The sequence below is a fragment of the Gossypium hirsutum genome, chromosome A12 (genome assembly GCF_007990345.1).
Source record: "Gossypium hirsutum isolate 1008001.06 chromosome A12, Gossypium_hirsutum_v2.1, whole genome shotgun sequence".
Lineage (NCBI taxonomy): Eukaryota > Viridiplantae > Streptophyta > Magnoliopsida > Malvales > Malvaceae > Gossypium > Gossypium hirsutum.
The window spans coordinates 40,618,901-40,632,483 of record NC_053435.1 but is presented as its reverse complement, the minus strand read 5'-3'; the positions used below and the strand labels follow the sequence as shown (position 1 = coordinate 40,632,483).

At 33.3% G+C, this 13,583-nt stretch overlaps 1 pseudogene; it reads right to left on the bottom strand.

Annotated features, from left to right (window-relative positions):
• Positions 1-10,199: 10,199 nt before the first annotated feature.
• LOC107960496 (amino acid transporter AVT6E-like) lies at positions 10,200-11,165 on the bottom strand (annotated as a pseudogene).
• Between the last annotated feature and the right edge of the window lie 2,418 nt (positions 11,166-13,583).

Sequence of the window (13,583 nt, the reverse complement as noted above, 5' to 3'; positions counted from 1 at the left end):
TTATATGTCCTAATGATTTGGGATGATGACCAACCCATACATACTCAAGGCGAAGATGGAGACCTTTTTCCTTGTGTCTAAGTGTACGAAGATCAAATCCTGCAGACTTTTACAAGTGATGCAGTTACTATCCCCTTTTATGTTTAATCCAAGCCGTGACCCATTGCTCGCTCATCCCAGTTATGTTCATAATATTTTTAAGAAATACAGGACGTTGGCGGCTCTAGAGTAGGCTTTGTCAACCTGGATCTTCAGGCAACGGAGTAGAGTGGTGTATTCTTCTACAATCAGCACCATGTCTACTCCCCCAAAAGTGAAGCAATTGTAAGTGGGATTCCAATACTGGGCGAGGGCTCGAAATAGGTACTTATCGACTTTGACATCGAGTAGGTAAGATAGATCACCATATTCACGATAGAATAGCTGCTTGATTTCATCATCCTATTGATCCTATATTTCTTTCAGCTCTTGCAGATTATTTTGGTCACACTAATCCGGGTGAAATCCCATAATTCTGACATGTACCCCTCCAATAGGCTGTCATCTTTCTCTTGTTGTCTTTTCTCAGCCCATATTCGCACGGCCGCGTTGTCTTCTACTTTATCAAGAAACCCTTTTTCCATTACAAGCTCTCTATTTAGAAACTAAGCCACCATTCTCTAATCCTTGGAAATAGTTGAGGAAGAATATAGCAAATGATAAGGGGAAAACCCTATTGTTACGGGATCACGATTTGACATGATTGTAAATTCCATATTTGAAGAGGATGATTTAACTACGTTACCTGCTCCAAATATTAATAATGGGCCTATAGAGATCTTGGAATCGGTTGGGATTGAAAAAAAAGGTGGACTAATATAGTGTCTAGTGCGTTTAAGCCTAATAAGAGAAGTGGTTTTATTAGTAAAAGAGGTACTGGAATGGCTAAAGTGGGCAAAGCTAGTTCTTGGGCTTTTAAAAGAGTACTGACCAGGGACTCAAACAAAAGACAATATAAGGGCACCGACAAATATTCATATGCGCAACACGCTTGCCAACTGATAAGGGAAACAACGTGCTTGATAGAAAAAATCATTCAGTTGTGGTTATTGATGATACTTTTCATGTGCAAAAGGCAGTACGAATACTGGGTACAAAAGGAAGTATGGGAGAGCAACTCCTAATGAATGGGGCTTCTACTTCGATACCACTAGACTTAGATGCTATGAGGATGGGAATTCATGATAAAGATATGATTTTAGTGCAAGAGGTAGTGAATGCAATGGTATTTTCCATTGATATAGCAATTGATGACCATGATAATGAAGAAAACATAGAAATTTTGGATGAAAGTGAAGATGCTGATTATATGTAGCTACAAGATTGAAGGTAAGGTCATCCTCACATCCTAATTTTTCAATGAATAAATCATTTTTTGTTTGGAATTTCAAAGGATGTGCACATCCTAGGTTTTACCATATTTTAAATGAATATATAAAGGATTATAGCCTTAATTTGATTGTAGTATTGGAAACTCGCGTTAGTGGGTGGAAGGCGAATTTGGTGAGAAAACAAATGAGTTTCAAACATTCCCATCAAATTGAGGTAATGGGCTTTACCGAGGGAATCTGGATTCTAGGGAATGAATTGTATGAGGTGGAGATTATGTTAAACTATACACAATTGTTACATGTGAAAATCAAGACTGTGGACACAACTAATTCTTTCTTCTTAATAGTGATATGGAGTAGCCTTGGACACTACAGGAAAATAGACTTTTAGCGGCGTTTTTTTAAAAAATGCCGCTAATTTGCCCAGTTTTGCAATATGTATTTTTACACCTATATCCAACCCTCCTGCAAGAAATTCAATAAAAAAACAGGAAATATACCATGAAATCCAACAAAACCAAGACACACAAATTTAAATAATACAAAATTATACGAAAAATATATTATATAAATTGTAAATGAATATTCAAAATATTCTTAAAATAATGTTAAAAGTTACAAGAAAATAAATGTCTATGATGGCGGATTTTGAAATTGGTGGAACATAGTCATCATAGACTGAAGCTGCTGCTAGAGTTCATTGTATTTCCTGTTCTGCTCCGCCTCCCTCGCTGCTGCCTCCGCTCTAAGTTGAGAAATTTGCTCATCTGTGCTAGCTTGTATCTGAACTATCTGATCTTTTAACCTCTAAACTTCAGCTTGACTTTGACTCCCGGAAGGCATGTATTGGTGCGAGGTAGATCCAAAATATTGGGTCGGGTTAACACCAGATCCTTGAAATCTAACCCGACCATACCTTTCAGGACCCAAAACTTCATTAATAATTCTGTTATCAATATCCTCAAAATTAACAGAACCATCAGTCGAAGCAGTCGCTTCATACTTTGCCTTCTTATCTTTTAGTTTCTCCTAATAAATCAGTTAAAGAGTTAGAAACGAAATATACAATAAAAAGGAATACAACATAACATTATTTAAATTACACTAATAAAAACGACGAATTAAAACATTATAATTAAATATTATAAATATTTATAATGAATCAATTTTTATTAAGTAAATATACCATAATTTCTGCAGGCTTAGATGACATCGGAGTTCCATCTTTTTTCCTGTGCGTAATGTCAAAAAGTTGAAGGCGTCCAACTTTTTGACCAGACGAGGCTTCCTACAATATAGTAGTAAAAATATTATTTAATAGTAAAAAGTTATTAATACTTGATAGATTTAATAAATCCATAGTACCTCGGCCTGAGCTACACAAGCAAGACTTTTCGACCCTACCGTGTGCGTAAATTTTTGTTTTTGCCTGCTGCTTGTTCCAACTCGCTCACGGTCCTACATAATGAAATTATTATTACGTATATAGTAAATACTATAAACCGAAAATTTTATAAGAGTTTGAAAGTACATAATACCTCTCCTTTCTTCGAATTCCAAAATCGAACCGCATCTTCCCATTGGTACCTCAGCATTCCCGGTGGGACATTTTGTAATTTTTCTTCGAGGCTTATGGGTTTTTTAAAATATTCTTTTTTCAAAATTCTTTTATTGTCTCTCCATTTTTTACCCAATGCCTTCTTGATATAGGCATCAGAGACCTCTAAAACAAACCTATCCTAAAAAACACAAGTTTAGGAAGTAAATATAAATGAAACTTAAACAAAAGTATTATAATTACATTAACATTTTGTTACCTTAATATTAGAGAGAGCTTGATTTTTATTGCTATCAGGCATGTTATGCCATGATTCGTAGTTGATGGGCAACATATTGGCATTTCGTGCTATAATGCCCAAATAGCCAGCTAAAAGTCGAGCTTCTTGTCCAACAGGCTGACCATGGCTGTTTCTAGTTACTTTGACACGCTCGACAGAATTTAAGTTATATAAATCTGTTAGGAGCGTATGTCCTCGACCTCTGCGCGTCCCACCATTTTCAGCTAAAAAATAATAAATTATTACTATATTGAAATTTAAAAATAAATCAGTAATAATATTTAATACAAATTGTAAAATAAACTTAACATTACTTTGAAATTCCACAGACTCGTCAAGTGTCTCCGGCACGCTTGAAGATCCAACAATTGTCTACTGTTCAGTACTTCTTCCGAATTTGTAGTATTCTGTACAATACTAAGATCTCTTAATCTTCTTCTAGGTATTTTTCCTGCAACACATAAAATAGATAAAATTTTAGTAAGAAAAAACAACAATAGTAAATATAAAATAGTTAAATTATATAACATGACCAATGTTAATATTATAACATTACATATAAATAAAAAATCATAAAATCTTACTACATCATAAATCGTAAATATCTTCGTCCACATCCCAACGAACCCATTGAAATTGTGTACTAGTACTAGGGATATTTTCATTTAAGTTTTGTTCTGGAAAAGACAAAGTTTCTGATCTTTCAACGATGTCATCTCTACTTCCATTCCCCATGTCAAATAAGTCTCTAGGGGTGTTTCGGAGTACAATGTACCAACCCTCATCAATTGGATCTTTCGAGTAAAAAACTTGTTTAACTTGAGAAGAAAATACATACGGCTCGTCTATCAAATGTTCTTCAGTGTGAATTAATCGAGAGAAATTCACCATTGTAAAACCAAACTGATCATTTTTAATTCCGCGAGCAGTATTAGCATCAGCCCAATCGCATCGAAATAAGACAACTTTCCATTTTCCATAGTAATCCAACTCAATAATGTCGGTTAGAAGTCTGTAATACTCCACATTTCCCTCCACAGGATTACTGTCCCTAGCACTAGCATAACTTGTAATTAAAGAATTAACAACTACTCCACAATTTTGAGTTCTCCTCAATCTCTCGCGATATTTGGTATGAAATCTGAATCCATTCATGATGAAGCCACTATATCTTTTTACTACTCGATTCGGACCTTGGGAAAGCCATTTAACTTCGTCATTAACGATATTCCCACTCCAAACCTATGGAATCAAAAGTAAATTGAGTAATTGTAAATGTTATGAGAAAACATTATTATTTGTCAATAAAATATTGAGTTGCATACCGTTTGGCTTAACCATTCATGAAAAGATTCTGCGAATAACCTATTAATCTCGCGATGTTGTAATCTTCGTGAGCGTGAACAGATCTTAAGACTTGTTTGTACTCACTATGTTAAAAACATGTTTAATTTGTTAAAAAATAAACAAATCAAAAAAAGATGAATATTTATCATATTCTAGAACTTACTTGCGTAATTGTTCAAGTGCATCGTGGTGGAAAAAAACATATCTATGTGCTTGTATCCAAGATCGGTCATCTAATTTTGTAATTTCAACTTTGCTGATTGGTTCTCCATAACTTTGAAATAAATAAGTTTCTGCCAAGTTAGGATCATTGAGTCCGGCATTTCTACTTGGTCTATTCAATCTTGTTTCAACATCTTCAAAATATCTAGAACAGAATGTCATACACTCCTCTGCCAAGTAGCCTTCAGCAATCGATCCTTCCGGATAACGCTTGTTACGGTAATAAGACTTCAATTTGCTAAGTAACCTAAACACCATATACAACATTATCAAAACTGGTAACTATAGGTATAAAGGTGGAATGCCTTCGAAATAAATTAGCACCTTTCAATTGGATACATCCAACGATAGAAAACCGGCCCACCAATTATTGCTTCACGAGGGAGATGAATGACAAGGTGCATCATAATTGTGAAGAAGGAAGGTGGAAAGATCTTCTCCAAATTGCATAATGTCAAAGCGGCTCGATCTTGTACTTTTTCAAGTTCTTCAACATTCGGAACTTTGCCACAAATTGCTTTCATTATATTGGACAGTTCAATTATACAAGACGTTACCTTCTTTGACATACAGCACCGTAAAGCAACTGGAAGTAGATCTTGCATCAAGATGTGATAGTCATGTGATTTTAATGAATATAGTCTTCGATCTTTAAGACTTACACATCGAGATATATTTGATGCATACGCATCTGAAACCTTTATATCCTTCAACACCGTGCAGAACATTTCTTTCTCTTCCTTTGACATTGCAAAAATTGTAGGCGGCAACCAATATTTTCCATTAGGACGTACTTGGGGATGAAGATCACGCCTAATTCCCATGTTAACTAAATCAAGTCGACTCTGAAGATTATCTTTTGATTTACCATCGATGTTCAAAATTGTCTGGATGATGTTCTTGCAGACATTCTTTTCAATATGCATCACATCAAGATTGTGGCGTAATATGTGATGCTCCCAATAAGGTAACTAAAAAAAATACTTCTTTTCTTCCACAAGTCTATCTCATTAGGGTCATCCTCCTCGTCAGATTCATCATCAGATTCATCCCTCGATCGTCTATTTGTTTGCCTGTTAGATGGTTGATTCAGCTTCCCGTAACTGAAATCCATATCTTTTAACATGAATAAGATTTCAGATCCAATGGTCTGCTCAAGAGCTTTTTTCAACTCTTCAGTACCGTCAAATAAAGCCCTCTGAAATCTATAGCTACGATTTTCATCTAACCACCGACGATGCCCCATATAGCAGAACTTCTTCCCATTATATAACCATTGTGAACACGTTTGAGCAGCACAATAAGGACAAGCATAACGTCCTCTGGTACTCCAACCAGATAAATTCGCATATGCCGGGAAATCATTAATTGTCCACAGCAAAGCAGCACTAGGTAAAAATTCTCCTTTCTCAATACATCAGACGTCTCAACACCCGCCCATAATTATTTTAACTCTTCAATAAGTGGCTGCAGATATATGTCAATATCATTTCCGGGGCCTTTCTCTCCGGGGATAATCATAGATAATATCAAAGAAGATTGCTTCATGCAGAGCCATGGAGGCAAATTATAAGGAACAAGGACCACAGGCCAAGTACTGTACGAGGTGCTCATGATTTTAAAAGGATTAAATCCGTCAGATGCTAACCCGAGCCTTACACTCCAAGGATCACTTGCAAAGCTTGGAAATTTATTGTCAAATGATTTCCATGCTAAAGAATCAGCAGGATGCCTTAATAATCCATCATCCGTTCGTTGATCATGATGCCACGTCATAAACTCGACTGTCTTTGACGACATGATTTGCCTTTGAAGCCTTGGGATTAGCGGGAAATATCGCAAAATCTTGTTCGGCTTCCTTCTTGACTGTGGCCCATATTCATCCTTATTAACATCTTCTGCATCTCTATTCATCCAACGAGATTTACCGCAAACATGACAAGACTATTGATTTCTCCGATCACCCCAATACAACATGCAATCATTTGGGAAACTATGAATTTTGTTGTACCGAAGGCCCAAATCTTTTATCACTTTCTTCATGTCTTTACATGATTGAGGGATTTTTGCAAACGGGAACATTTCTCGCAAAAACTCTAACAGCATTATCAAAGAGTTTCCGGTCCACCCTCCCAAACATTTTAAGTGGAAAAGGCGAATATAGAATGACATTTTCGAAAATTTTGATCCCTCATAAAGTTCTTCATTCGGTTGTTCATCCGGTACACTTCTTCTCGTTTCCATAAAAGTATTCCCACCGATATTATAATCATCAGATGCAACATAGTTTGGCGGAAATGATTGGAAACTTTCACTCCGCATATTAAATGCATCCCGCATCATACCTTCCATGTCATCTTCTCTAACATGCTGATGGTAACCACTATAAGGATAACCCGGATTAATCGTCGAAGAGGCTCCACTAGGTGTACACTCTCCATGGAAAATCCATTTTTTATACCCCTGAATGAAGCCATCAACAATTAGATGTTCGTAGACAACTTCACGATAATGCCAATAGATATTGCCACACTTCTTACACGGGTAATGAATCATATTCTCTTGGCTTGAATTGTGAAATGCAAAATCTAAAAAGGATTGCACTCCATTTTGATACTCGTTGCTTGCCCTTGAGAAATTCATCCAAGTCCTATCCATTTCGTAGTTGTTGAAGTCTAAAGTTGGCAATAAGTTACACGGGTAAGTTGTTTATTATGTAAGTCTTGATATGATATATATTTATGTTTTATGTAAGTTATGTACATTATGTAAGTTATGAAATTTGAACTTTTAAACTATATGCTTTTAAGGAAATTATTATATTAAACTACATGTATTAGTTAAGTTATGTAAGTTGTTATGTACGTTATGTGAGTTATGTAATTTATTTAAGTAATGATCAATATTAATACTATTTTGATAAAAAATAGTTATAATATATTTAAACAATGATCAATATTGTTATATTGATAAAATAATTTATAATTGGCCCTTCAGTTGTTGAAATTTTTAATTCTTTTTTAAGGTCGATAGAATTATTTATAAGCTCCATAGAACATTTTTGGAAATATTTTTTTTATACAAATACATTTAAAAATATTAAATATTAAAATCACACATTATTAATATAACAAAATAGTAATTTGAATATAATAATATCAAGAAAGAATCGTAGTTTAATTTTTATAAGTAAATTGGAAATAAATTAAGGTTATATAAATATTCAATAGCGATAGAACTTTTTCCAATTCTTCTTGAATTTTTTAAGATTCATCATACGTGGCATTGTTACACCTAGGGAGGATCCATTATATCTTGCAGCTCGATATAAGGCAACCCGTCAGGTTTTTAGCCTATATACTTTGAATCTTTAAAATATTTAAAATAAGGAATGGACAAGCAAGCTACATATATGGTAATAAAATTAATTCATACTTAAGTTGAATCAAATAATAATTAAGTTGAACCAAAATATAAAAACTTATTCATACTTCAAATAATAATTAATACTATTTTGATAAAAATTATTTATAACTTTTAAAGACATTTAAAAATATTAAATATTAAAATCAAACATTATTAATATAACAAAATAGTAATTTGAATATAATAATATCAAGAAAGAATTGTAGTTTAATTTTTATAAGTAAATTGGAAATAAATTAAGGTTATATAAATATTCAATAGTGATGGAACTTTTTTCAATTCTTCTTGAATTTTTTAAGATTCATCATACGTGGCGTTGTTACACCTAGGGAGGATCCAAATATATTTCAGTTTAAGCAAATATAAAAACTTTATCTATATCAATACCAAATTTTAATTCGAAGATTAAATGGCAGCTTCAGTTGAACCAATACTTGCAGGAGGAGCAGGAAACAGTAAATGAAGCTGTACACCTCAGCAAAATCTGGCAAAATTGCACGTATAGAAAGCACACTTATCATCAATGGGACAAAGGAAACTTAAGGATGTGATGACAGGAACTACTCAAGAAGACACTGATTATCACGTGTTCTTATTCATACTTATTCATACTTCAAATAATAATTAATACTGTTTTGATAAAAATTAGTTATAAATTTTAAAGACATTTAAAAATATTAAATATTAAATATTAAAATCAGTTGCTTCAACCCCAATCAACTGGAATTTGCCAATGACCATGAAAACATCATAATATTTGAGTCTTGCTGCAATTTACTATATCCAATATAAGCTTGTCATTCTAAATACCATTATCAGTGCCATTTTCTTCCTTCACCATAGCATTTATTACCTTCAATCGACATCTCATTTTATAATTAGAAATTGAAAAGCATTTTCAAACAAAATATAACAATTTTTTTATATAAAACGTGAGCAACAAGACAACATTAAACTCTTAAATCAATCTAAGTCCACACTAAACACATAAGTTGGATAGAAACATGAAAACAGAGCAAAAGAACATCTAAAAAACCAAAATGGAATCACCATTATTATGTAAACATGAAAATGCACAGCTTGAAACAAACCAACTTTGCATGTGCAGAATCATACTCCACAAAACTCATAAACATTAACTTCTCCTAACCAGAATACCAACTTTATGTTTACAGAGGCCTTGATGGAAACTAACATAACTATTGATATATAACTTATCTAATAAGAATCACAGAATATGCAGAAAGTACCTGAGTATTTAGTATCAAGAGAACCATGTATTCAAAGGAAAAGAGCCAGAAATTGATCAATGTATGCAAAACTTGGTCTATATTTCAAAACTGGAATAAAGCTTTCATCTAGTACCAAATACATACATATATAGAGACACAAACACACAGGCATACATCTTCCATTACCTAAATCTGTTTCTTGAAAATAAAAGATAAGTAAGCTTCTACAGGAAACTTAACGAAGGAAGCCAAATCGAGACAAAGCACAAAAAAGAGTAGATGAAATAAGCTTAAAAAATTAGGAATGTAATTAAAATGTTAATTAAATGTTAGGAAAAACATTAAAAATTGAGGAATGTAATTATATGTTAATTAAACATTGAAAACATAAAAGGAAAAACATGTTGAAAGAAACATAAATGTTAGGGAAGACAATGTTTACCTTGATTGAATTGGAAATGTTTTCTTGAGGGTTTATTTAGAGATGCTTGGGATTGATCTCTAATAATGTCGAGAGACTTCCCTACTCATTGCATTTGAAGAACAGAAGTCTGTTTCTGGTCGACAAAACAATCAAATGAGTTCTAAAAATAAACAACATTTAATGATTGGTATAATATTAATTATATTGCATAATAATAGGTGGGAATAAACAAATAGAATGATTAAAAAAAATAGCCAGCAATTTGGTATAACATTAACAGGAGAAATAGGACCAAGCTCAATACCATTAAAAGACAGTAAGTTACATTGTATACATATTATCATTGCAATTTGGTATAAATATTCCCGATTGTCCCAGCAATGCTAACTATCACAGCCAGTATTAACATTAACCACGACAAAAATTCCTCCACTCTGCTCAAGCTCATGCTCTCTTCTTGCTGACTTATCCTCAATGCAATTAGAGCAGGGAACGTAAAACCTAAGGAAAAAGCTGTTGTTGCTCCAGTAAATTTGAAAGCTGTCCATATATTTGGGATCATAGTAGATCTAATATATATAAGCACTAACAATATCACTGTTAATGCCAAAGACCTTTTTTTACTCTCCGTGAGAGGAGCTGATCCCTCAAACACCAAGTTATCCACAGTTTTCCGTAGGGAAAAGTGAATAACAGGGAAAACCAGAACCAAATGAAGAGCAAATATAATTCAAAATAGTGCTAAAACGAATTCCCAGATTCCTATCAAAATTGGTCAAAACATCACCTTCGAGCTCATTGTATATAGGTTGAACATTGAAATGGCAAACATATGCATTAGTCATAATAGGGATAACTACTTGTAAATCCAAAATTGCCATTTTCGATCCAAAATCTAGGCTCCTCCTTGGAGCCTCTATCTTCCCTTCAATAAGCTTAATGAATGCAACAGCAAAGCAAACCACAATGAAAACAACAGCGACAGCTACCGAAGCAGCCGAAGTCATGCTCAATGAATCAATCCTATCTAACATGAAAAGTGGAGCAAGAAAAACAACCAGAACAACCAAAACCAATAACTTCCTATGAACCCAAAAACCACTCCTAACCACTGATCGAGAACCTCAATATGACGAACCGAACCAGACATAACATCACCCATAATAATCAAATAAACTATCAGGACACCTGCATTGTTGACAATTATGCAAATCTCAGACAAAACCCTAGTAGTTCTCCCCATTGCAATTTGCACAACTTCCCCATAAGATCTAGCTTCACAAGAAACTGCAAACCTAATCAACATCTCGAAAAACAGCACTAGAAACACCAGACCCGGTATTGGGTTTACTTAAAACAAGGGTATAACCATCGAGATCAAACCCATTTCAAACCATTTCAAACAAAAAAAGGCAAGTAATACAGTAACTAAACATTAATCTGAAGGGGACTCAAAAACTAACCATTTCAAACCCATGAAGCGTATGACCGTCGACGAGAGGAAAGGCAAAATGTTAGCGATTCTGGGGATGGGGAACAGAATAGGGGAAAAAAAGGGGACTTGGGGAAAATGTTAGGGATTTCGGGTTTAGGGAATTAGGGGATGATTTGGGGAAAAAAGAGAAGAGGTGTTTTAGGGATTTAGGGAAGGAAGAGACGAAATGAGGGAAAATTACTTAGCAAAAAATGAAACTGATTTCGGGTAAAGGGCATAAACCTCAAGAGAGAAAAAAACGACGTCGTTTCAAATATGGAAATTTTGTGGCGTTTTCAGCAATGCGCCGGTAATCAGACCTTTTGCGGCATTTTCAGCAAAGCGCCACTAACGCCTCTTTTATCTACACTACAAAACGACGCCGTTCTAATACGAGTTGTGGCGTTTATTACAGAAACTCCGCTAAAGCCATTACTATTCAGAGGAAATGACGTCGTTTTACTGTAATGTATAATGAAATTTTATGGCGTTTTCTTGAAAAATGTCGCTATTTCTGATCTTTAGCGGCGTTTTTTGTATAAACGCCGCTAATACCTTAATATTTTATAAAAATTGATCAAAATTTAAAACTATATATTTAGAATTTCTTTCAAATTATATCTAAATAATGTTACTGTGATGAATGTTAGTGTAGTACAATATCTATATTTCATATATTTATCTTAGGTTTAGTACAAATTCCCAAGAATCTCATAAAATTCTAAATATTAAATATTCAATAATAATATTATACCTTAAACTTTAAACCTCAAACAATAAACTTACACTCTAAACCCTAACTATAGTTGAAACTTAATTTTGATTTAATACACATTTTAAAATACATATTATGTATGCATATAAATTAATTTAAAAATACATGATGCTATTTATTATATCAATAACGCGTAAATATTTTACAAGATCTACATCAAATTACAGAATTCATGTACACAATTGCACACTAAACCACTTTTCATATATATATTTATATATATTTTCAAATAATAATATATATTTATCTTATATATATACACATTTATCTTCTAAATTAAAATCCAAAATTATACTCTAAATTTAAAACCCTAAACCTGATACTCTAAACCCCTAAACCTTAAACCACAAACACAAAACCCCTAACCCCAAACTTTAAACCCCAAAATCAATTAGTAACCTTAAACCAACCATAACTCCTAGACCATAAAGCCCAAACTATAAATTAAGTACTTTAAAAACTGCTAACCTTAAACCATAATCGTATACATATTATTGGGAATTTGTGTGGGCAATGTTAGTGTAGTACAAATTAAAACACACACACATATATATATGTTTATATTCTTATATTAAATAATATGAGTATATACAAAATAGCATGAATCTTAAATGTTCTTCAGTTAATTTCTAGCTAATATTTCAACAAATGCTAATTCCACATTCAAAATCACCCTTTCTTAATAGCATCCCATGTAAGAATCTGGAAAGAAAATTATCTCTTAAGAAGTTAATAATTGTCCCATTGTAAACTTCAACCCCAACCTTTAAACCCTAAATCATAATCCCTAAACCCATAATTCATCATAAACCTTCAAATACTAGTTAACTCCTAAACCGTAAATCTTAAACCATATATAGTTAACTCATAAACCTACTTAAACCCTAAACCATATATCTTAAACTATAATGATAATTAATTTAATTAATATTTTAAATTCAATACTATATATCTCTTTTACGATTATATAAAAGAATATTTAATATATTGTATAACCATAAATTTTAATAATTATTGTTTTAGGGGTTATAAGATTAGTGTTTATGATTTTTGTTCGAGTTTAGGGGTTCTATGACTTTTAGCGGTGTTTTACCAAAAGCGTCGCTAATGCTCTGGGTTTTTAGCGGCGTTTTACCGAAAGCGCTGCTAATGCTCTGGTTTTTAGCAGTGTTTTACCGAAGGCGCCGCTAATGCTCTGGTTTTTAGCGGCATTTTACCCAAAGCGCCGCTAATGCTCTGGTTTTTAGCGGTGTTTTACCCAAAGCGCCGCTAATGATCTGGTTTTTAGCGGTGTTTTACCTAAAGCGTCACTAATGATCTGGTTTTTAGCGGCGTTTTACCTAAAGCGCCGCTAATGATCGGTTTTTAGCTGCGTTTTAGTAAAAAACGCCGCTATTGCTCTGTATTTTAAAATTTTTGCGGCGTTTGTTGATAAAACACCGCTAAAAATGCCGCTAAAGCCCTATTTTCCTGTA